At 44.8% G+C, this 24,039-nt stretch overlaps 1 protein-coding gene across 3 annotated transcripts in view; it reads right to left on the reverse strand.

The window, feature by feature from the left end:
• The window catches only part of SPO11 (SPO11 initiator of meiotic double strand breaks), a 142,928-nt gene extending 119,104 nt beyond the window's left edge, over nt 1-23,824 (reverse strand). For all 3 annotated transcript variants that reach the window (XM_075347832.1, XM_075347831.1, XM_075347829.1), the window contains exons 1-2: nt 23,800-23,824; nt 1,906-1,990 (exon numbers count right to left, since the gene is read on the reverse strand). The gene's annotated coding sequence lies outside the window, so the exon portion shown is untranslated. The remainder of the gene's footprint in view (nt 1-1,905; nt 1,991-23,799) is intronic.
• Nucleotides 23,825-24,039: the final 215 nt, after the last annotated feature.

Here is a 24,039-nt window from a genome sequence, read left to right on the forward strand (position 1 = left end):
ATGCATTTTGTGCTGAGAAAATGCACACAAAAAAAATACATGGTGGGGATGAATCCTACATAAATCTCATACACTTTGCTGGAAGTGTAATATGCCTTTTATTTTTTTTCAACAAAAGATTCTGTCTGCTATCAGTATTTTTAGGAGGGGAGAAAAAAAAATCCTCTCACTACAATTTTTTGGACCCACCTTCTTATTCAAAGAGTTTTCTTTATTCTCATGACTCTGAAAATTGTAGATTCACATTGAAGGCATCAAAACTATGAATTATCACATGTGAAATGAAATACTTAACAATAAGTGTGAAACAACTGAAAATATGTCTTATATTCTAGGTTCTTCAAAGTTGCCACCTTTTGCTTTGATTACTGCTTTGCACACTCTTGGCATTCTCTCGATGAGCTTCAAGAGGTAGTCACCGGAAATGGTTTTCACTTCACAGGTGTGCCCTGTCAGGTTTAATAAGTGGGATTTCTTGCCTTATAAAATGAGGTTGGGACCATCAGTTGGGTTGTGCAGAAGTCTGGTGATACACAGCTGATAGTCCTACTGAATAGACTGTTAGATGCTTTTTTCTTGCCATAATACAAATTCTAAGTAAAGAAAAACGAGTGGCCATCATTACATTAAGAAATGAAGGTCAGTCAGTCCAAAAAATTGGGAAAACTTTGAAAGTGTCCCCAAGTGCAGTGGCAAAAACCATCAAACGCTACAAAGAAACTAGTTCACATGAGGACCGCCCCAGGAAAGGAAGACCAAGAGTCACCTCTGCTGTGGAGGATAAGTTTATCCGAGTCACCAGCCTCAGAAATCGCAGGTTAACAGCAGCTCAGATTAGAGACCAGGTCAATGCCACACAGCGTTCTAGCAGCAGACACATCTCTAGAACAACTGTTAAGAGGAGACTTTGTGCAGCAGGCCTTCATGGTAAAATAGCTGCTAGGAAACCACTAATAAGGACAGGCAACAAGCAGAAGAGACTTGTTTGGGCGAAAGAACACAAGGAATGGACATTAGACCAGTGGAAATCTGTGCTTTGGTCTGATGAGTCCAAATTTGAGATCTTTGGATCCAACCACCGTGTCTTTATAGAAAAGGTGAACGGATGGACTCTACATGGCTGGTTCCCACCGTGAAGCATGGAGGAGGTGTGACGGTGTGGGGGTGCTTTGCTGGTGACACTGTTGGGCATTTATTCAAAATTGAAGGCATACAGAACCAGCATGGCTACCACAGCATCTTGCAGCGGCATGCTATTCCATCCGGTTTGCATTTAGTTGGACCATCATTTCTTTTTCAACAGGACAATGACCCCAAACACACCTCCAGGCTGTGTAAGGGCTATTTGACTAAGAAGGAGAGTGATGGGGTGCTACGCCAGATGACCTGGCCTCCTCAGTCACCAGACCTGAACCCAATCGAGATGGTTTGGGGTGAGCTGGACAGCAGAGTGAAGAAAAAAGGGCCAACAAGTGCTAAGCATCTCCGGGAACTCCTTCAAGACTGTTGGAAAACCATTTCCGGTGACTACCTCTTGAAGCTCATCAAGAGAATGCCAACAGTGTGCAAAGCAGTAATGAAAGCTGACAATGGAGGAGATGGAGAGATCACGCTCTCCCTCTCCTCCGTAGTGGTGATGCGATCGCAGTCAAATGACACTCAGCTCATGCTAGCAGCAGCCACGGGGTCATTAGCATATCACATCCAATGCTTTTGCATCGGATGCAGTACACTAATGTGACTCCAGCCTTAGATTAATGCTCCTTAACCTTTAGTTGCATGTGGTCTATTAGACCCCAAGCAAGTTTGTTTTGTCACACTTCTGCGAGTATGGAAGGCAGATAAACGGCCATTTAGGCAGCGTCATAGCTTCAGTGCATCCCGAGAAACGGACAATACACATACCACAGCGAGGTGCAGCGATTAATATTGCAGTACTTTGTTCTGAAAAGACGACTCACTGATGACACCAAGCCTTCTGGAAGAAGTCCTGTCAAAGATCAATATAAATTGTGTGTGAGATATAGTGTCAAAAAAACAAAACAAAAACAAGTATTATAATTGCAAAACATATACAGTTAGGTCCAGAAATATTTGGACAGTGACACAAGTTTTGTTATTTTAGCGGTTTACAAAAACATGGTCAGAAATACAATTATATATATAATATGGGCTGAAAGTGCACACTCCCAGCTGCAATATGAGAGTTTTCACATCCAAATCAGAGAAAGGGTTTAGGAATCATAGCTCTGTAATGCATAGCCTCCTCTTTTTCAAGGGACCATAAGTAATTGGACAAGGGACTCTAAGGGCTGCAATTAACTCTGAAGGCGTCTCCCTCGTTAACCTGTAATCAATGAAGTAGTTAAAAGGTCTGGGGTTGATTACAGGTGTGTGGTTTTGCATTTGGAAGCTGTTGCTGTGACCAGACAACATGCGGTCTAAGGAACTCTCAATTGAGGTGAAGCAGAACATCCTGAGGCTGAAAAAAAAGAAAAAATCCATCAGAGAGATAGCAGACATGCTTGGAGTAGCAAAATCAACAGTCGGGTACATTTTGAGAAAAAAGGAATTGACTGGTGAGCTTGGGAACTAAAAAGGCCTGGGCGTCCACGGATGACAACAGTGGTGGATGATCGCCGCATACTTTCTTTGGTGAAGAAGAACCCGTTCACAACATCAACTGAAGTCCAGAACACTCTCAGTGAAGTAGGTGTATCTGTCTCTAAGTCAACAGTAAAGAGAAGACTCCATGAAAGTAAATACAAAGGGTTCACATCTAGATGCAAACCATTCATCAATTCCAAAAATAGACAGGCCAGAGTTAAATTTGCTGAAAAACACCTCATGAAGCCAGCTCAGTTCTGGAAAAGTATTCTATGGACAGATGAGACAAAGATCAACCTGTACCAGAATGATGGGAAGAAAAAAGTTTGGAGAAGAAAGGGAACGGCACATGATCCAAGGCACACCACATCCTCTGTAAAACATGGTGGAGGCATGGGCATGCATGGCTTTCAATGGCACTGGGTCACTTGTGTTTATTGATGACATAACAGCAGACAAGAGTAGCTGGATGAATTCTGAAGTGTGCCGGGATATACTTTCAGCCCAGATTCAGCCAAATGCCGCAAAGTTGATCGGACGGCGCTTCATAGTACAGATGGACAATGACCCCAAGCATACAGCCAAAGCTACCCAAAAGTTCATGAGTGCAAAAAAGTGGAACATTCTGCAATGGCCAAGTCAATCACCAGATCTTAACCCAATTGAGCATGCATTTCACTTGCTCAAATCCAGACTTAAGACGGAAAGACCCACAAACAAGCAAGACCTGAAGGCTGCGGCTGTAAAGGCCTGGCAAAGCATTAAGAAGGAGGAAACCCAGCGTTTGGTGATGTCCATGGGTTCCAGACTTAAGGCAGTGATTGCCTCCAAAGGATTCGCAACAAAATATTGAAAATAAAAATATTTTGTTTGGGTTTGGTTTATTTGTCCAATTACTTTTGACCTCCTAAAATGTGGAGTGTTTGTAAAGAAATGTGTACAATTCCTACAATTTCTATCAGATATTTTTGTTCAAACCTTCAAATTAAACGTTACAATCTGCACTTGAATTCTGTTGTAGAGGTTTCATTTCAAATCCAATGTGGTGGCATGCAGAGCCCAACTCGCGAAAATTGTGTCACTGTCCAAATATTTCTGGACCTAACTGGATATGTGCAATGAACAACATAAGGCTGAGTTCACATGAGTGTATTAATCTTGCATTGCACTCTGACCAATGTTAGTCAATGGGGGAGAGCAGATAATCAGTTTTTTTTCTCATCCAGATTCTGTATGAGAAAAAGTTACAGCATGCTGCGAGTGTATGCCAAAATCGTATGACATTCGCCAATACAAGTCTATGGGTGCGAGAAAACAAAAAATAAAAAAACGGATGTCACAAGCACCATCTTAGTGACATCCATTTTTATTGATACATTACTATTCTGTAGCATAGAACACTGTAAATAGTCATGTAAATGAATGAGTTGCTGAGAAAACAAAAAAAAAAACCAACAACGGATTGCACATGGATTTGTGAGAAAAAAAACCTCTGTCCTACTCTCCTGAATGAGAATGGGACCGTTTTTATTTTTTCATATGCTTGTGTGACCCCAGCCTCAGGCTGAGTTCACATGTCCAGAAATCATAGCTAGAATGGATCCTGCAGAGATCCGTTGACAAAAAAGTCATACAAACAACTTTTTTGTCCGTTGTTAAATAACGGATCTCTGCCAAGTCCATTTTTTTTTAACATTGGAGTCTATGGCTAACTGAATGCTATTCAGTCATCCGTTATTCTAGTATTTGTAAAGGATCCATTTTTTCTTGCAGGATTTGTTTCAAATGCCGGACAAATGTCAATCCATTAACTGATCCATAGACTCCAATGTTAAAAAAAAGAGATCCGGCAGAAATCATTTTGCCAACAGATCTCTCTGCAGGATCCGTTCTAACGGATGATTACAAGACATGTGAACTCAGCCTAAAGGCCCCTTTACACACTGAGACTTTCTAGCGATACCACCAGCGATCCCAACATGGCCGGGATCGCTAGAAAGTCTCTAAGGCTATGTGCGCACGTTGCGTCGGAGTACCTGCAGTTTATTCTGCACGTTTTCCTTCCCTTGGTTTTTGACCAAATGGCTTTTGACCATTTTTTAGCGCTAAAAAAGCATGCGTATTTACCGCGTTTTTAGTGCGTTTTCAGCGCTTTTTGCCTGCTTTTTCACCTGCGTTTCTGCAGATGCGTTTTGTAGATCAAGACACTGAGAAATAAAGTTGGAATAGTCAAAAAGAATGAAAAAAGAGAAAAAAAGGATAAAATTAACTTTTAATAAAACTATATGGAAAATTATCAATTTTAATGAAATAATAGTGGTTATGCACATTTTAACAGAAAAATAGGTAAAGTTTATTATTTTTTAGCATTTAAATTTTCGGTTATTGTGTGTGTGTAAAGGAACATTATAACCCTTTAATTTTATGCCAGAAAAGCATGCGTTTTTGAAGCCAAAAACGCAGTGGAAAAGCAGGTAAAAAGCATGAAAAATGCAGGAAAGGTGATTTTGGTTGCATTTTGCCATTTCTCATTGACTCCAATGTTAAGGAAATGCTGCAGAAATGGCAAAAACAACTGACATGCTGCTTCTTTTTCAGCATGGTTTTTGACCCAAAATATGCAAATTAAACGCTGCAGAAAAAAAAGCAAAGTGCAGACAGGATTTCATCTTTTCCCATAGACTTTGCTGGAAAACAAAAACGCATGCGTTTTAGCGCAAAAACGCTGCCGCTAAAAACGCTGCGGAAACACGGGAAAAAACGCAACGTGCGCACATAGCCTAACAGTCGCTGGTGAGCTGTCAAAGAGGCAGATCTGGCCAACGACGCAGCAGCGATACGGACCTGCAGAACGACCTCGCTGGAAATGGAACACTAGCACGCCTATGGGCTGGGTCGCTAACGATGTCATTGTAACAATGTCAAACACACCGATACATGCTGCGCAGCGGGAAACAAAGGACCAAAGAATGATCCTGAACCACTTGTAGCGATCAACGACCTCACAGCGGGGACCAGGTCACTGATGCGTGTCACACACTGCAATGTCGCTGGGGAGGTCGCTATTACGTCACAAAATCGGTGACGTTACAACGATATCGCTAGCGATGTTGCAGTGTGTAAAGGGGCCTTAAGATATGTGACTCTTTTGCTAAATAACTACTTGTTTTTTTCATAGTGCAAACTGTAAGTGAATGTTTATATTTTGTTGATTGTTAAAAAGTCTATATTATCATGTAGTTAAAATGTAATCAAAAAATGTATTATAGGTTTGTGTTTTTTTTTTTTTATATATATATATATATATATATATATATATATATATATATATATATATATGAAAACTGGGGACTAATACTTTAAGTATTTTGTTGTTATTAACTGAAGGTTGAATGGATATAAAAACTGAGATTTGAACATTGACTACGTGTAAGGTCACAGGGGTTCTATTTTTTTTAACCACTTCACGGCCATTGACATACCTATTGTATACGTCACATCTGTCACTTTGTCGGCTGATCTGTTCAGCAGGCATATGCAGCTGACAGTGTGAGTAACAGACACCGGGGTACCCGCGCGATTCACTGCCACCTCCGTGACACGATCACTGAGTGCAGATGGTTTGTCATGACGTGTTTCCTGTGAATGGCGGCACTCACAGGAACACAGCATTTCTGCTCATCAGAGAGATGCTGATGCACTGCTCTGAACAGCAGAATCGATCGGACAGTGCAGTCATAGAGTGCCCTAAGGGGACTAGTAAAGGCAAGTTAAAAAAAAAATAAGAAATTATATATATATATATATATATATAATATATATATATATATATATATATATATATATATATATATACTAGCTGTACTACCCGGCTTCGCCCGGGTTAATAACTGTTGTTTCCCTGTCTGTCTATCTATCTCTGTCACTTTCCCTGTCTCTCTCTTTCCCTGTCTGTCTCTTTCACTCTTTCCCTCTGTCTCTTTCCCTGTGTCTGTCTCTTTACCTGTCTCTTACCCTGTCTGTCTCTTTCCCTTTCTTTCCCTGTCTGTCTGTTTCCCTGTGTCTGTCTCTTTACCTTTCTGTGTCTGTCTCTTAACCTGTCTCTCTTTCCCTGTCTGTCTCTTTCCCTGTCAGTCTGTCTGTCTCTTTGTGTCTGTCTCTTACCCTATGTCTGTGTCTGCCTCTTTCCCTGTCTGTGTCTGTCTCTTTCCCTGGCTGCATTGTGACACGCCAACATTCCATATAAGGGCGTGGCTGCGCATTCTTCTGAAGTTCTGGCTGCACTGTGGCTCCCAGCTCCATTCGCTTTAATGGAGGCAGGTTTTTTGGCGAATAACTGTAAAGAGCAGGGTTAAAATTTCCCCTAAAAATATAGCCTATGACGCTCTCTGGGTCCAGAAGTGTGAGTGTGCAAAATTTTGTGGCTGTACCAACAACCAACGCCATTACCACATGCCATGTGGTCTGGGCCAGGGAGGCGGCTCCACTTATTGGCACGTGAGTGTCATTCTGTATGCTGACAACTAAGGCAGGCGACCTGGCTGTGAGAGTGCGTGGGTTCCAGCACCATTTACCTGCAGTGCTTGTGGCAAGCATATCTAATATATAAAGCTGAATGTGTGTGTGTATGTGTGTGTGTGTGTGTGTGTGTATGTCCGGGATTGGCATCCGCACCGTTGCAGCTACAGCGACAAAATTTTGCACACTCACACTTCTGGACCCCTAGAGCGTCATAGGCTATGTTTTGAGGGGAAATTTTAACCCCGCGCTTTACAGTTATTCACCAAAAAACCTACCTCCATTAAAGCGAATGGAGCTGGGAGCCACAGTGCAGCCAGAACTTCAGAAGAATGCGCAGCCACACCCTTATATGGAATGTTAGCGTGTCACAATGCAGCCAGGGAAAGAGACAGACAGACAGGAAAAGAGGCAGACACAGACAGTGAAAGAAACAGACATAGACAGGGTAAGAGACAGACACAAAGAGACAGACACAGACAGGGAAAGAGGCAGACACAGACAGGGTAAGAAACAGACATAGACAAGGTAAGAGACAGACACAAAGAGACAGACAGACAAAGAGACAGACAGACACAGGGAAACAGACAGACAGGGAAAGAAAGGGAAAGAGACAGACAGGGAAAGATAGATAGACAGGGAAAGAGATAGATAGACAGGGAAAGATAGATAGACAGACAGGGAAGGAGATTGAGTCAGATGGAGAAAGAGACAGACAGTCAGAGACAGACAGGGAAAGAGACAGAGAGATATATACAGACGGGGAGACAGACATAATTACATTTATATCTATTTGTTTTGTAGTTTGTGTGTGCAGAATACATTTTTGTTAATACATTCTATTTTGTTAACAGCAGTTATTAACCCGGGCGAAGCCGGGTAGTACAGCTAGTCTAATATATAAAGCTGAATGTGTGTATGTGTGTGTATGTCCGGGATTGGCATCTGCACCGTCGCAGCTACAGCCACAAAATTTTGCACACTCACACTTATGGACCCCGAGAGCGTCATAGGAATGTTTTGAGGGGAAATTTTAACCCCGCGCTTTACAGCTATTCACCAAAAAACGTACCTCCATTAAACCGAATGGAGCTGGGAGCCATAGTGCAGCCAGAACTTCAGAAGAATGCACAGCCACGCCCTTAAATGGAATGTTGGCGTGTCACAATGCAGCCAGGGAAAGAGACAGACAGACAGGGAGAGGCAGACACAGACAGTGAAAGAAACAGACATAGACAGGGTAAGAGACAGACACAAATAGACAGACGCAGACAAAGAGACAGACTGACAGGGAAAGAGACAGACAGGGAAAAGAGAGAAAGAGAGAGACAGGTTAAGAGACAGACACAGACAGGTAAAGAGACAGACACAGACAAAGAGACAGAGACAGACACAGGGAAACAGACAGACAGGGAAAGAGACAGACAAATACAGGTAAATTGACAGACAAAGAGACAGAGGGAAAGAGACAGACAGGGAAAGAGAGGGAAAGAAACAGACAGGGGAAAGAGACAGACAGGCAAAGTGACAGAGATAGATAGACAGACAGGGAAAGAGATAGATAGACAGACAGAGAAAGAGATAGATAGACAGGGAAAGAGATTGAGACAGATGGAGAAAGAGACAGTCAGAGACAAAGAGATAGAGAGAGAGACAGAGAGATATATACAGAGGGGGAGACAGACATTATAATTACATTTATATCTATTTGTTTTGTGGTTTTTGTGTGCAGACTCCATTTTTGTTAATACATTCTATTTTGTTAACAGCAGTTATTAACCCGGGCAAAGCCGGGTAGTACAGCTAGTCTAATATATAAAGCTGAATGTGTGTGTGTATGTATGTCCGGGATTTTCATCTGCATCGTCGCAGCTACAGCCACAAAAATTTGCACACTCACACATCTGGACCCCGAGAGCGTCATAGGCTATGTTCTGAGGCGAAATTTTAATAACGCGCATTCCAATTTACCAATCAATTTTGCCCCTATCTACATAATGAGGAAAAAGTGAAATGAAAGTGTATCCGCACCGTCGCATTTACAATCACGAAATTTTGCAGACACCTCATGTGACCCAGGGAACGTCGTAGACTATGTTTTGACAGGAAAATTTAACCCCGCGCTTTACAGTTACTCTCCAAATAACATGCCTCCATTAAAGTAAATGGAGCCTGGAACTACAGGTTATTAGTAGGAGCTGTGATTAGTTGCTATAGGAACAAAAGACATTCATCTATATATATAATTGCCTTATTCTGTCTGTCTGTCTGTCTTGCTCCAAAATTGTGTCACCGTGACAGTGTCATAAAAGTGACAACTGTCGGATTGGCCGCTGGGCTCGGCCTGGCCCAGCCCCCCCCACGGATTGGCCGCTCGCCTCGGCCTGGCTCCTCCCCTCCCCCACGGATTGCCCACTCGCCTCGGCCTGGCCCCGCCCCCCGCATGGATTAGCCGCTCGCCCCGGACCTCCGCACGCATTGCCCGCTCCAGCGTACACCGGCTCCCGGTACACATGTGCAGGGAGCCGGCATACGCTGACGCCTCGCCCGCTCAGCCCCGCTCCAGCGTACACCGACTCCCGGTACACATGTGCAGGGAGCCGGCATACGCTGACGCCTCGCCCGCTCGCCCCCGCCACACGTTGGCACACTCGGCCCCGCCCCCGGCGGACATAACCTTGCGATGCTGGGATCGTGACGGAGGCGGTGTATGCTGGTAACCATGATACACATCGCGTAACTATAGGAAGCGCTTCCCTTAGTTACCCGATGTGTATCATGGTTACCAGCGAACACCGGCTCCCGGTACACATGTGCAGGGAGCCGGCATACGCAGCGGTCAATAATGAAGTGTCATGCAGCGGTGAAAGAGTTAAAGACACTGCAAGACACTTCATTATAGGCAGCGGGCACCCCCAGAAGAGAGAAGACAGAAGAAAGAAGACCCCGCAGTCATACTCACCAGATGGCGACCAGGAGCAGGTGAGCGCATCAAGGTCCTGCAGCGGCGGAACACACACACGCACACACATAAGAACAGACACACACACATATCAGATCACACTCACTCACTCTCACATACACCTCACACACACATCAGATCGCATCCACACACTCACAACATCCAGTGATATCGCTTACTTCTCGGCGGCGATACTGTGCGTGCAGTGACCTTCCAGGACCTGCCGGAGGATCACATGGCCGGAAGCATGTGGTATCTCCGGATGTTGTGAGTGTGTGAGCGCGTATGTGCGATATCGTCAGTGTGTGTGTGCGTGTATGCGATCGGATGTGTGCGTGTATGCGATCGGATGTGTGCGTGTGTTCTGATGTGTGAGTGTATGCGATCGGATCTGTGAGTGTCGGCAGAAGGCAGAGGAGCACGGCGTGCAGCACAGCTGCTGGGACCGCCCACCGGAGGGCACAGGGAGAAGTGGGGTGTGAGTGTATGCGATCAGATGTGTGCGTGTACACTGTCTGATGTGTGACTGTGGAACACGATGGGGGATGGAGCACGATGGGGGGTGCGCAGCATGTGGGATGGAGCACGATTGGGGTGTGCAGCATGGAGGATGGAGCACGATGGGGGGTGTGCAGCATGGGAGATGTAGCACGATGGGGGGTGCGCAGCATGGGGGATGGAGCACGATGGGGGGTGCGCAGTATGGGAGATGGAGCACGATGGGGGGTGTGCAGCATGGGAGATGTAGCACGATGGGGGGTGCGCAGCATGTGGGATGGAGCACGATTGGGGTGTGCAGCATGTCGGATGGAGCACGATGGGGGGTGCGCAGCATGTCGGATGGACCACGATGGGGGGTGCGCAGCATGGGGGATGGAGCACGATAGGGGGTGTGCAGCATGGGGGTTGGAGCACAATAGGGGGTGCGCAGTATGGGTGATGAAGCACGATGGGGGTGCGCAGCATGGGGGATGGAGCACGATGGGAGGTGCGCAGCATGGGGAATGGAGCACGATGATGGGTGCACACCTCCCCCCAAAACACACACACACCGCCACGCGCGCACCGCACAACACACCACAAACACACACACAGGGAACCACAAACACCGCCCTACACAGACACCCACACACACACACAGACAACGTCGCACACACACAACACCCAACACACAAACACCGCGGCATACATAAATATACGCACATACCGCGCAACACACACACTGCACAAAACATACCTCTTCCCAAAACACACACACGCACTCCACACCAACACAAACCGCACAACACACACAGAACGCTGCAGACACACTGCGCTCCACAAACAACGCAACACACATACACCGCTCTCACACACCCCCACACCCATAAAACACCCAGAACATTTACAGCGCCCTACACATACACTTGGTAACTACACACAACATCTATATATATACATATATATATATATATATATATATATAACAAAAATCATACATTAACTACACAATACGTAAATTCTAGAATACCCGATGCGTTAGAATCGGGCCACCTTCTAGTAGTATAAGAAGCTTATATGTGAGGTAATAAGATGTCGGTGGGGAGACAGACGGGGAAAGAGACAGACGGGGAAAGAGACAGACGAGGAAAAAGAGACAGACGGGGAAAAAGAGACAGACGGGGAAAAAGAGACAGACGGGGAAAAAGAGACAGACGGGAAAAGAGACAGACGGGAAAAGAGACAGACTGGGAATGAGACAGACGGAACACATTACTTGGCCAATTTAGTTAAATCTGTGTGGAATATCTGTGTTGTTGAAGTCTATGTTTTGAAATGCTTCTATTAGCTTAGTTTTTGCCTTTCAATAATTATATGTCTATCTATTTGTTTTGTGGTTTTTGTGTGCAGAATTAATTTTTTGGATAATACATTCTATTTTGTTACAAGTTATTAACCCGGGCGAAGATGGGTAGTACAGCTAGTATATATATATCTAATATATAAAGCTGAATGTGTGTATGTATGTATGTATGTATGTATGTATGTATGTATGTATGTATGTATGTATGTGTGTATGTGTGTGTATGTGTGTATGTGTGTATGTGTGTCCGGGATTGGCATCTGCACCGTCGCAGCTACAGCCACAAAATTTTGCACTCACACATCTGGACCCCGAGAGCATCATAGGCTATGTTTTGAGGGGAAATTTTAACCCCGCGCTTTACAGTTATTCACCAAAAAACCTGCCTCCATTAAAGCGAATGGAGCTGGGAGCCACAGTGCAGCCAGAACTTCAGAAGAATGCGCAGCCACGCCCTTAAATGGAATGTTGGCTTGCTACAATGCAGCCAGAGAAAGAGGCAGACACAGACAGGGTAAGAGACAGACACAAAGACAGACCCAGACAAAGAGACAGACTGACAGGGAAAGAGACAGACAGGGAAAGAGAGGGAAAGAGAGAGACAGGTAAAGAGACAGACAAAGACAGGTAAAGAGACAGACAAAGAGACAGACACAGGGAAAGAGACAGAGGGAAAGAGACAAAGAGACAGACACAGGGAAACAGACAGAGGGAAAGAGACAGACAGGGAAAGAGACAGAGATAGATAGACAGACAGGGAAAGAGATAGCCAGGGAAAGATATAGATAGACAAACAGGGAAAGAGATAGATAGACAGGGAAAGAGACAGACAGGGAAAGAGACAGACATAGATAGACAGACAGGGAAAGAGATAGCCAGGGAAAGATATAGATAGACAAACAGGGAAAGAGATAGATAGACAGGGAAAGAGATTGAGACAGACAAAGAGATAGAGAGACAGAGAGATATATACAGAGGTAGTACAGCTAGTATATATATATATATATATATATATTATATATATATATATATATATATATATACAGTCAGGGCCAGAAATATTTGTACAGTGACACAAGTTTTGTTATTTTAGCTGTTTACAAAAACATGTTCAGAAATACAATTATATATATAATATGGGCTGAAAGTGCACACTCCCAGCTGCAATATGAGAGTTTTCACATCCAAATCGGAGAAAGGGTTTAGGAATCATAGCTCTGTAATGCATAGCCTCCTCTTTTTAAAGGGACCAAAAGTAATTGGACAAGGGACTCTAAGGGCTGCAATTAACTCTGAAGGCGTCTCCCTCGTTAACCTGTAATCAATGAAGTAGTTAAAAGGTCTGAGGTTGATTACAGGTGTGTGGTTTTGCATTTGGAAGCTGTTGCTGTGACCAGACAACATACGGTCTAAGGAACTCTCAATTGAGGTGAAGCAGAACATCCTGAGGCTGAAAAAAAAGAAAAAATCCATCAGAGAGATAGCAGACATGCTTGGAGTAGCAAAATCAACAGTCGGGTACATTCTGAGAAAAAAGGAATTGACTGGTGAGCTTGGGAACTCAAAAAGGCCTGGGCGTCCACGGATGACAACAGTGGTGGATGATCGCCGCATACTTTCTTTAGTGAAGAAGAACCCGTTCCCAACATCAACTGAAGTCCAGAACACTCTCAGTGAAGTAGGTGTATCTGTCTCTAAGTCAACAGTAAAGAGAAGACTCCATGAAAGTAAATACAAAGGGTTCACATCTAGATGCAAACCATTCATCAATTCCAAAAATAGACAGGCCAGAGTTAAATTTGCTGAAAAACACCTCATGAAGCCAGCTCAGTTCTGGAAAAGTATTCTATGGACAGATGAGACAGATCAACCTGTACCAGAATGATGGGAAGAAAAAAGTTTGGAGAAGAAAGGGAACGGCACATGATCCAAGGCACACTACATCCTCTGTAAAACATGGTGGAGGCAACGTGATGACATGGGCATGCATGGCTTTCAATGGCACTGGGTCACTTGTGTTTATTGATGACATAACAGCAGACAAGAGTAGCCGGATGAATTCTGAAGTGTACCGGGATATACTTTTAGCCCAGATTCAGCCAAATGCCGCAAAGTTGATTGGACGGCGCTTCATAGTACAGATGGACAATGACCCCAAGCATACAGCCAAAGCTACCCAGGAGTTCATGAGTGCAAAAAAGTGGAACATTCTGCAATGGCCAAGTCAATCACCAGATCTTAACCCAATTGAGCATGCATTTCACTTGCTCAAATCCAGACTTAAGACGGAAAGACCCACAAACAAGCAAGACCTGAAGGCTGCGGCTGTAAAGGCCTGGCAAAGCATTAAGAAGGAGGAAACCCAACGTTTGGTGATGTCCATGGGTTCCAGACTTAAGGCAGTGATTGCCTCCAAAGGATTCGCAACAAAATATTGAAAATAAAAATATTTTGTTTGGGTTTGGTTTATTTGTCCAATTACTTTTGACCTCCTAAAATGTGGAGTGTTTGTAAAGAAATGTGTACAATTCCTACAATTTCTATCAGATATTTTTGTTCAAACCTTCAAATTAAACGTTACAATCTGCACTTGAATTCTGTTGTAGAGGTTTCATTTCAAATCGAATGTGGTAGCATGCAGAGCCCAACTCGCGAAAATTGTGTCACTGTCCAAATATTTCTGGACCTAACTGTATATATATATATACAGGTAGTCCTCGGGTTACGACGTTCTCGACTCACTTTGTCTCGTAGTTACGACGCTTTATACGACGCTTCATTCTGACTTCCGTGCAGCAGCGGAAGAATACATGTAGAGTCCAGTGCTGTACACTGTACCTGCACCCTTCATTATGGCGTCTCACAAACGTAAGGCAGACTCTGATACCTGCGCATCAAACAAAAGGAAGGCCATCACTATGGAGGTGAAAGTGGATATTATAAGGCGATCTGATAAGGGGGAAACACCAACAGAAATTGGCAGGTCATTAGGACTTAGGGTACCTTCACACTTAGCGATGCAGCAGCGATCCGACCAGCGATCTGACCTGGTCAGGATCGCTGCTGCATCGCTACATGGTCGCTGGTGAGCTGTCAAACAGGCAGATCTCACCAGCGACCAGTGAACAGCCCCCAGCCAGCAGCGACGTGCAAGCGACGCTGCACTTGCACGGAGCCGCCGTCTGGAAGCTGCGGAGACTGGTAACTAAGGTAAACATCGGGTATGGTTACCCGATGTTTACATTAGTTACCAGCGCACAGCTGTGTGTGCAGGGAGCAAGGAGCCGCGCACACTGAGCGCTGGCTCCTTGCTCTCCTAGCTACAGTACACATCGGGTTAATTAACCCGATGTGTAATGCAGCTACATGTGCAGAGAGCAGGGAGCCGCGCACACCGCTTAGCGCTGGCTCCTTGCTCTCCTAGCTGCTGTACACATCGGGTTAATTAACCCGATGTGTACAGCAGCTACATGTGCAGAGAGCCGGAGCCGGCAGCACAGGCAGCGTGAGAGCTGCAGAGGCTGGTAACTAAGGTAAATATCGGGTAACCGTGGTTACCCGATGTTTATCTTGGTTACAAGCTTACCTCAGCTGTCAGACGCCGACTCCTGCTCCCTGCTCGCTTCATTTGTCGCTCTCTTGCTGTCACACACAGCGATCTGTGTGTCACAGCGGGAGAGCGGCTTTGAAGAAAACGAACCAGGGCTGTGTGTAACGAGCAGCGATCTCGCAGCAGGGGCCAGATCGCTGCTCAGTGTCACACACAGCGAGATCGCTAATGAGGTCACTGCTGCGTCACAAAAAGCGTGACTCAGCAGCGATCTCGGCAGTGAGCTCGCTGTGTGTGAAGTACCCCTTAGTCGTTCGAGACTGTCGCTATGATTATCAAGGATAAAGATCGTATCCTTGAACATGTGAAAGGATCTGCTCCTATGAAAGCGACAGTGATAACAAAGCAGCATAGTGGGCTTATTATGGAGATGGAAAGATTATTGGTGCTTTGGTTGGAAGACCAAAATCAACGCCGTATCCCTGTGAGCCTTATGGTTATTCAGGAGATGGCTAGGCGACTCTTTTGAGACGTTGAAAAGTCAAATGAGGAAGGAAGTGAAAGTGAAGAATTCGTGGCGAGTAGGGGTTGGTTTATGAGGTTTAAGGATTGTGCCAATTTCCATAACATTAAAGTGCAAGGTGAGGCTGGTAGTGCTGATGAGAAAGCAGCAACTGAGTTTCCCAAAGCATTGGCTGAGATAATTGAGGGTAGTTACTGTGCCCAACAAGTGTTCAATGTGGATGAGACAGGCTTGTTTTGGAAACGTTTGCCTAACCGTACTTACATCGCCAAGGAGGAGAAGTCAGCACCAGGTCATAAAGTCGGCAAGGAGAGACTGACTTTGCTTCTTGGGGGCAATGCTGCTGGCGACTACAAACTGAAGCCCATGCTGGTGTATCAGGCTGAGAATCCAAGGGCACTCAAGGGCATTTCAAAAGGTCAACTACCAGTCATCTGGAAGTCTAAGGCAATGTGCGCACTAGTGCGTTTTGCCCGCGGATTTACCCGCGGATTTGCCGCGGAAATTTCTTGAGAAATGTCTGCAATCTTTGTGCAGACATTTCCCATGAAATTCTATGAGAAAAAAAAATTGCTGTGCGCACTGTGCGGATTTTTCTCAAGAAAATTTCTTGAGAAAATTTTCTCGAGAAACTTTCTTGAGAAAATGTGCATGTCCATTAATTTCCGCAGGTACCGGGGGTATTCCGGGGGTATTCCGCACGTAGCAATGATGTGCGGTATACCCCCGGAATAGCCGCGAATTACCTGCGGGAATGCTCATCGCTGCCTGCGGTTTTGCAGGAAGCGATGTCATTATGCCAGGAAGAGGAAGCGGAGCAGACGTCACACTCCCTGGACGCCGCACAGAAGCACTTCCGTGCGACCTCCAGGTGCCCGTGAGTCTGTGTCCCGCTCCAGCCTCGCGGCTGCCTGCACTGCAGGGTGTCAGTGTCTGCCCGCAGTGTCAGCAGCCTGTCACCCGGCAGCGCAGGCAGACACTGACACAGGCAGACACTGACACTGCACTGCAGCAGTGCAGTGTCAGTGTCTGCCTGTGTCAGTGTCTGCCTGCGCTGCCGGGTGACAAGCTGTCGATACTGCGGGCAGACACTGACACCCTGCAGTGCTGGGAGCCGCGGGGATGACGATCGCTGCTGTCAGGAGGTGAGATCATTACCTGCTGTGACGATCTCCTGCCTCCTGACGTCACCGCGGTCAGCGCTGTTTATGGCCGTCTTGCGGGCGGCCCGAGACTGTCACTATCGGTGACGTCACGGGCTCTCGCGATACTTCTGACAACGTGAGAGTCAGTGACAGCGGTGACGTCAGCAGTACAGGAGATGATCACAGATGGTAATGATCTCATCTATGCTCCTGATGGCAGCGCTCGGCATCCCCTGCAGTGACCTGAGCTGACCTATTGATGTTAGCTCAGGTCACTGCATTGCTCTCCCAGCCAATGGGGAACATTCTGTTCTTCATTGACTGGGACAGTGACTATGGTATGGATCGCCGTGGGACCCCCCCCCCCTTATTGGATTACGCCGGACGTGGATTGATAGTTCTTTTCAATAAATTGGTTAAAGAGGCTATGTGGGGAGTGTTTTTTCAAATAAAACTTTTTTTGTTGTCTATTTTTTATTTCTTACTGACTGGGTTGGTGGTGTCGGGTATCTGATAGACGCCTGACCTCACCAACCCTAGGGCTTGATGCCAGGTGACATTACACATCTGGCATCAACCCCATATATTACCCCGTTTGCCAACGCACCAGGGCGCGGGATGAGCTGGGGCGAAGCACCAGGATTGGCACGTCTAATGGATGCGCCACTTCTGGGGCGGCTGCGGCCTGCTATTCTTAGGCTGGGGAGTGTCCAATAACAGTGGACCTCCCTAGTCTGAGAATATCAGACCCCAGCTGTCCGCTTTACCTTGGCTGGTGATTCAATTTGGGGGGGACCCCACGTTTTTTGTTTTAAATTATTTATATAATTTAAAATAACAGCGTGGGGTGCCCTCTGTTTTGGATTACCAGCCAAGGTAAAGCTGCCAGCTGTAGTCTGCAGGCTGCAGCCGTCTGCTTTACCCTAGCTGGCTACAAAAAATGGGGGGACCCCACGTCGTTTTTTTTAAATTATTTATTTATTTTATGGCTAAATACAAGGCTAAGCACCCTTTAGTGCCACATGAAAGTCACTAAAGGGTGCCAGCTTAGAAAATGCAGGGAGGTGGAATATTATATAGGTTTTTCTCATATATCTATCTATCTATCCCTCTATCTATCTATCTATCTATCTATCTATCTATCTATCTATCTATCCCTCTATCCATCTATCCCTCTATCTATCCATCTAACCCTCTATCTATCTATCCATCTCTCCCTCTATCTATCCATCTATCCCTCTATCCCTCTATCTATCTATCTATCTATCTATCCCTCCATCCCTCTATCTATCCATCTATCCCTCTATCCCTCTATTTATCTATTCATCTATCTATCTATCCCTCTATCTATCTATCTATCTATTCATCTATTCATCTATCCATCTTTCCCTCTATCCATTATCTGTCTATCGATTATCTTTATTATTTATTGCAGGGACAAACCCGCGGTAAATCCGCGGTAAATCCGCGGCAAATCCGCGGCAAATCCGCATGCGTTTTTGCCGCGGATTTTTCCGCAGGTGCGGAAATCTTTCACTCCCAGAAGTTTCTCAAGAAATTTTCTTGAGAAACTTCACATTTCTAGTGCGCACAGAGCCTAATAGGAAGGCATGGGTGACACTTGCAGTGTTTGATGACTGGTTCACCAACCATTTTGTGCCAGGCGTGGAGCGGTATTGTTCCTCCAAAAATATCCCCTTTAAGGTGTTGCTAATTCTTGACAATGCCCATGGACACCCTGCCCATCTGGATGATTTTAACCCTAATGTCAAGGTGGTTTCTTACTGTTACAGCACTTACAGAACAGTATTTCATTATTAAACGTACTATACTGCACAATATTTTACTGTACCTGTGTTTATTGATGGTATTGGTTGTATGGTCCGACTTACGTCGAAATTCGGTTTACGACGCCGCGTAAGAACGGATCAACGTCGTAAGTCTATATACTATATACATACAATAAAGACCGAAAGTTTGGACACACCTTCTCATTCAAAGAGTTTTCTTTATTTTCATGACTGAAAATTGTAGATTCACATTGAAGGCATCAAGACTATGAATTAACACATGTGGAATGAAATACTTAACAAAAAAATTTGAAACAACTGAAAATATGTCTAGGTTCTTCAAAGAAGCCACCTTTTGCTTTGATTATTGCTTTGCACACTCTTGGCATTCTCTTGTTGAGCTTCAAGAGGTAGTCACCGGAAATGGTTTTCACTTCACAGGTGTGCCCTGTCAGGTTTAATAAGTGGGATTTCTTGCCTTATAAATGAGGTTGAGACCATTAGATGGGTTGTGCAGCAGTCTGGTGGATACACAGCTGATAGTCCTACTGAATAGACAGTTAGAATTTGTATTATGGCAAGAAAAAAGCAGCTAAGTAAAGAAAAACGAGTGGCCATCATTACTTTAAGAAATGAAGGTCAGTCAGTCCGAAAAATTGGGAAAACTTTGAAAGTGTCCCCAAGTGCAGTGGCAGAAACCATCAAACGCTACAAAGAAACTGGCTCACATAAGGACCGCCCCAGGAAAGGAAGACCAAGAGTCACCTCTGCTGCGGAGAATAAGTTTATCCGGGTCACCAGCCTCAGAAATTGCAGGTTAACAGAAGCTCAGATTAGAGACCAGGTGAATTCCACACAGAGTTCTAGCAGCAGACACATCTCTAGAACAACTGTTAAGAGGAGACTTTGTGCAGCAGGCCTTCATGGTAAAATAGCTGCTATGAAACCACTGCTAAGGACAGGCAACAAGCAGAAGAGACTTGTTTGGGCTACAGAACACAAGGAATGGACATTAGACCAGTGGAAATCTGTATTTTAGTCTGATGAGTAAAAATTTTAGATCTTTGGATCCAAACACCGTGTCTTTGTGTGATGCAGAAAAGGTGAACGGATGGACTCTACATGCCTGGTTCCCACCGTGACGCATGGAGGAGGAGGTGTGATGGTGTGGGGGTGCTTTGCTGGTGACACTGTTGGGTATTTAAACAAAACTAACTGTACTACCCGGCTTCGCCTGGGTTAATAACCGTTGTTAACAAAATAGAATGTATTAACCAAAAAATTAATTCTGCACACAAAAACCACAAAACAAATAGATAGAAATGTAATTATTGAAAGGCAAAAACTAAGCTAATAGAAGCATTTCAAAACATATATTTCAACACCACAGATATTCCACACAGATTTAACTAAATTGGCCAAGTAATGTGCTCCGTCTGTCTCGTTCCCCGTCTGTCTCGTTCCCCGTCTGTCTCGTTCCCCGTCTGTCTCGTTCCCCGTCTGTCTCCCCACCGACATCTTATTATCTCACATATAAGCTTCTTATACTATGAATGTCTTTTGTTCCTATAGCAACCAATCACAGCTCCTATTAATAACCTGTAGTTCCAGGCTCCATTTACTTTAACGGAGGCATGTTATTTGGAGAGTAACTGTAAAGCTCGGGGTTAAATTTTCCTGTCTACAACGTTCCCTGGGTCACATGAGGTGTCTGCAAAATTTCGTGATTGTAAATGCGACGGTGCGGATACACTTTTCGTTTTACTTTTTCCCCCATTATGTAGATAGGGGCAAAATTGATTGGTAAATTGGAATGCGTGGGGTTAAAATTTTGCCTCACAACATAGCCTATGACGCTCTCGGGGTCCAGACGTGTGAGTGTGCAAACTTTTGTGGCTGTAGCTGCGACGGTGCAGATGCCAATCCCGGACATACATACACACACACATACATATACACATTCAGCTTTATATATTAGACTAGCTGTACTACCCGGCTTCGCCCGGGTTAATAACTGCTGTTAACAAAATAGAATGTATTAACAAAAATGTATTCTGCACACAAAAACTACAAAACAAATAGATATAAATGTAATTATAATGTCTGTCTCCCCCTCTGTATATCTCTCTCTCTCTATCTCTTTGTCTGTCTCTTTCCCTGTCTGTCTGTCTCTTTCTCCATCTGTCTCAATCTCTTTCCCTGTCTGTCTGTCTATCTCTGTCACTTTCCCTGTCTGTCTCTTTCCCTCTCTTTTCCTGTGTCTCTTTCCCTCTGTCTCTTTCCCTGTTTGTCTCTTTGTCTGTCTCTTTACCTGTCTTTGTCTGTCTCTTACCCTGTCTGTCTCTTTCCCTGTCTGTTTCCCTGTGTCTGTCTCTTTGTCTCTCTCTGTCTCTTACCATGTCTATGTCTGTTTCTTACCCTGTCTGTCTCTTTCCCTGGCTGCATTGTGACACGTCAACATTCCATTTAAGGGTGTGGCTGCGCATTCTTCTGACGTTCTGGCTGCACTGTGGCTCCCAGCTCCATTCGCTTTAATGGAGGCAGGTTTTTTGGTGAATAACTGTAAAGCGCAGGGTTAAAATTTCCCCTCAAAACATAGCCTATGACGCTCTCGGGGTCCAGAAGTGTGAGTAAGACTGCTTTCACACTACGTTTTTTTAACATGCGTCATGAACGTTTTTTTGCTGTAAAAGCGGATCCTGCTTTTACAGCAAAAAAATGCATGCAAACGCATGTTATTTTGCAGGATCCTGTCACTGGATGTTTAGGGGCGGGCATTGGAGTCATGTGATCGGGAGTGAGGGGAACTGAATGGGACAGACTGGGAGCCAGCATCTCACAGCTGCAGAGGATCGTAACCAAGGTAAACATCGGGTAACTTGCTTGGATGCCCGATATTTATCTTGGTTACGAGCGTCTGCACACGTAACCAACGTAAACATCGGGTAACTAAGAGAAGTGGTTACCCGATATTTACCTTGGTTACGAGTGTCCACAGCTCTCAGGTGGGGGAGAGACAGAGAGAGAGAGGGAGGAGAGACAGGGGAGAGAGATGGGAGGAGAGAGAGGGAGGGGGAGAGAGACACTGATCACGGAGGCTGGTTTCTGGGCATGCTCAGTAGAGCAAGCAGGATCCTGTCTATCAGCATGCCAGCGTTCACATGCGTTTGCGTGCTGTTTAGTCACGATCCAGCAATTTGCAGTATTTGGACGCAGCTCAAAAACGCTACAAGTAGCGTTTTTGGAAAATGTTAAAAAACTGCAACTCGCTGGATCCTCACTATAACGCACGCAAATGCATGTGAACGCATGTTAACGCGAGTCCATTGCAAATGCATTGAAATGAAAACGCATTTGCACTGGATCCGTTTTTGCGTTAAAAAAACGTTCATGACGAATGTTAAAAAAACGTAGTGTGAAAGCAGCCTAAGCAAAGTTTTGTGGCTGTAGCTGCGACGGTGCAGATGCCAATCCCGGACATACACACATACACACATTCAGCTTTATATATTAGACTAGCTGTACTACCCGGCTTCGCCCGGGTTAATAACTGCTGTTAACAAAATAGAATGTATTAACAAAAATGTATTCTGCACACAAAAACCACAAAACAAATAGATATAAATGTAATTATAATGTCTGTCTCCCCATCTGTATATATCTCTCTGTCTCTTTGTCTGTCTGTCTATCTATCTCTTTCCCTGTCTGTCTATCTATCTCTGTCACTTTCCCTCTCTGTCTTTTTCCCTGTCTGTATCTTTACCTGTCTGTTTCTTTACCTGTCTGTTTCCCTGTCTCTTTCCCTGTCTGTCTCTTTGTCTGTGTCTGTATTTTTACCTGTCTGTGTCTGTCTCTCTTTGGTGTATAAGAGTAAAGTGCGGGGTTAAAATTTCCCCTCAAAACATAGCCTATGACGCTCTCGGGGTCCAGAAGTGTGAGTGTGCAAAGTTTTGTGGCTGTAGCTGCGACAGTGCAGATGCCAATCCCGGACATACACACACATACACACACATTCAGCTTTATATATTAAATGTATTTTATTACTTTCATATTACAAGAAAGGGATGGGTAGGAAGGGGTAATAGCTCACACAGGCTCCTGCTTGTAGGTCAGTACGCTTTTTTGACCTGACAGGTTCCCTTTAAAATTTCCTCTCAAAACATAGTCCACGGCGTTCCCTGAGTTAAAATGGAGTGTCTGTGCTAAACTCCGATTGTACATGTGACGGAGCAGATTCCTTTAGCGGACATATATACACACACACACACAGCTTTATATATATTAAATATTGACGGAAAAATTAAATAGGGCTCTTGGGAGGAAAAAAAAAAAAAAATTAATAAGTGCCGGGGGTGTAGCAAAAAAAGTAAAGAAAACACATCACTTCAGATTAACAAAACTGTAGAAAGAAGGAACAATTGCTGAAGTTTGCCACTTGAAAGAAAAGAAAAAACGTTTTTTAATCGCCCAAAAAGGAAGTAGTGTGAACTTGTCCTGACATTTAACATGTGCAAGACTGAAGTGATGGGGCCCGTGGCAGGGGGCAAGGCATGACTTACAAAATGACAGGGAAGAGCAGCTCTGGAGCACAAACTGCTGCTTGACCGGGTGCCAAACTGTGAGAACAGAAAAAATAGGGAAATGAATGAGCAGCACAAGGAAAGTTGGGCAAAGAGGGGTTAACTGTCCATGTAAAACTGAGTTACGTCTTATTTATGTACCTGGAAAACCTAATAATCTGTACTAAATACATAAACACTAGACAGAATAAACAATATCATGTGCAACAATCGGTATATTATATAATTCATTTCCTGCACAGTCAGAGGCAACTAAGCACAGTCCGGCTGCAGCTCCTCACCTCAGCCCGCGCTCTCCTGCACTCACTCCAATTACCTCAGGAAAACCGTATTTATACCACCAGCGTCGCCTGCGTAATGACGTCACGGATGCCAAGCCGCAGGAGCGGTGCCTCCACCTTCAGGGAACAGGCGGGGGGCGGGGCTCCTCGTGTTGTTGAGTTGAATCCGTCTGAGGCCAGGTGAGAAAGAAAAAAATGGCGCCCTCTCCCCCTTCCCTCTCCCTGAGGCCATAGAGGTGC

This window comes from Anomaloglossus baeobatrachus, chromosome 5, assembly GCF_048569485.1.
Source record: "Anomaloglossus baeobatrachus isolate aAnoBae1 chromosome 5, aAnoBae1.hap1, whole genome shotgun sequence".
NCBI lineage: Eukaryota > Metazoa > Chordata > Amphibia > Anura > Aromobatidae > Anomaloglossus > Anomaloglossus baeobatrachus.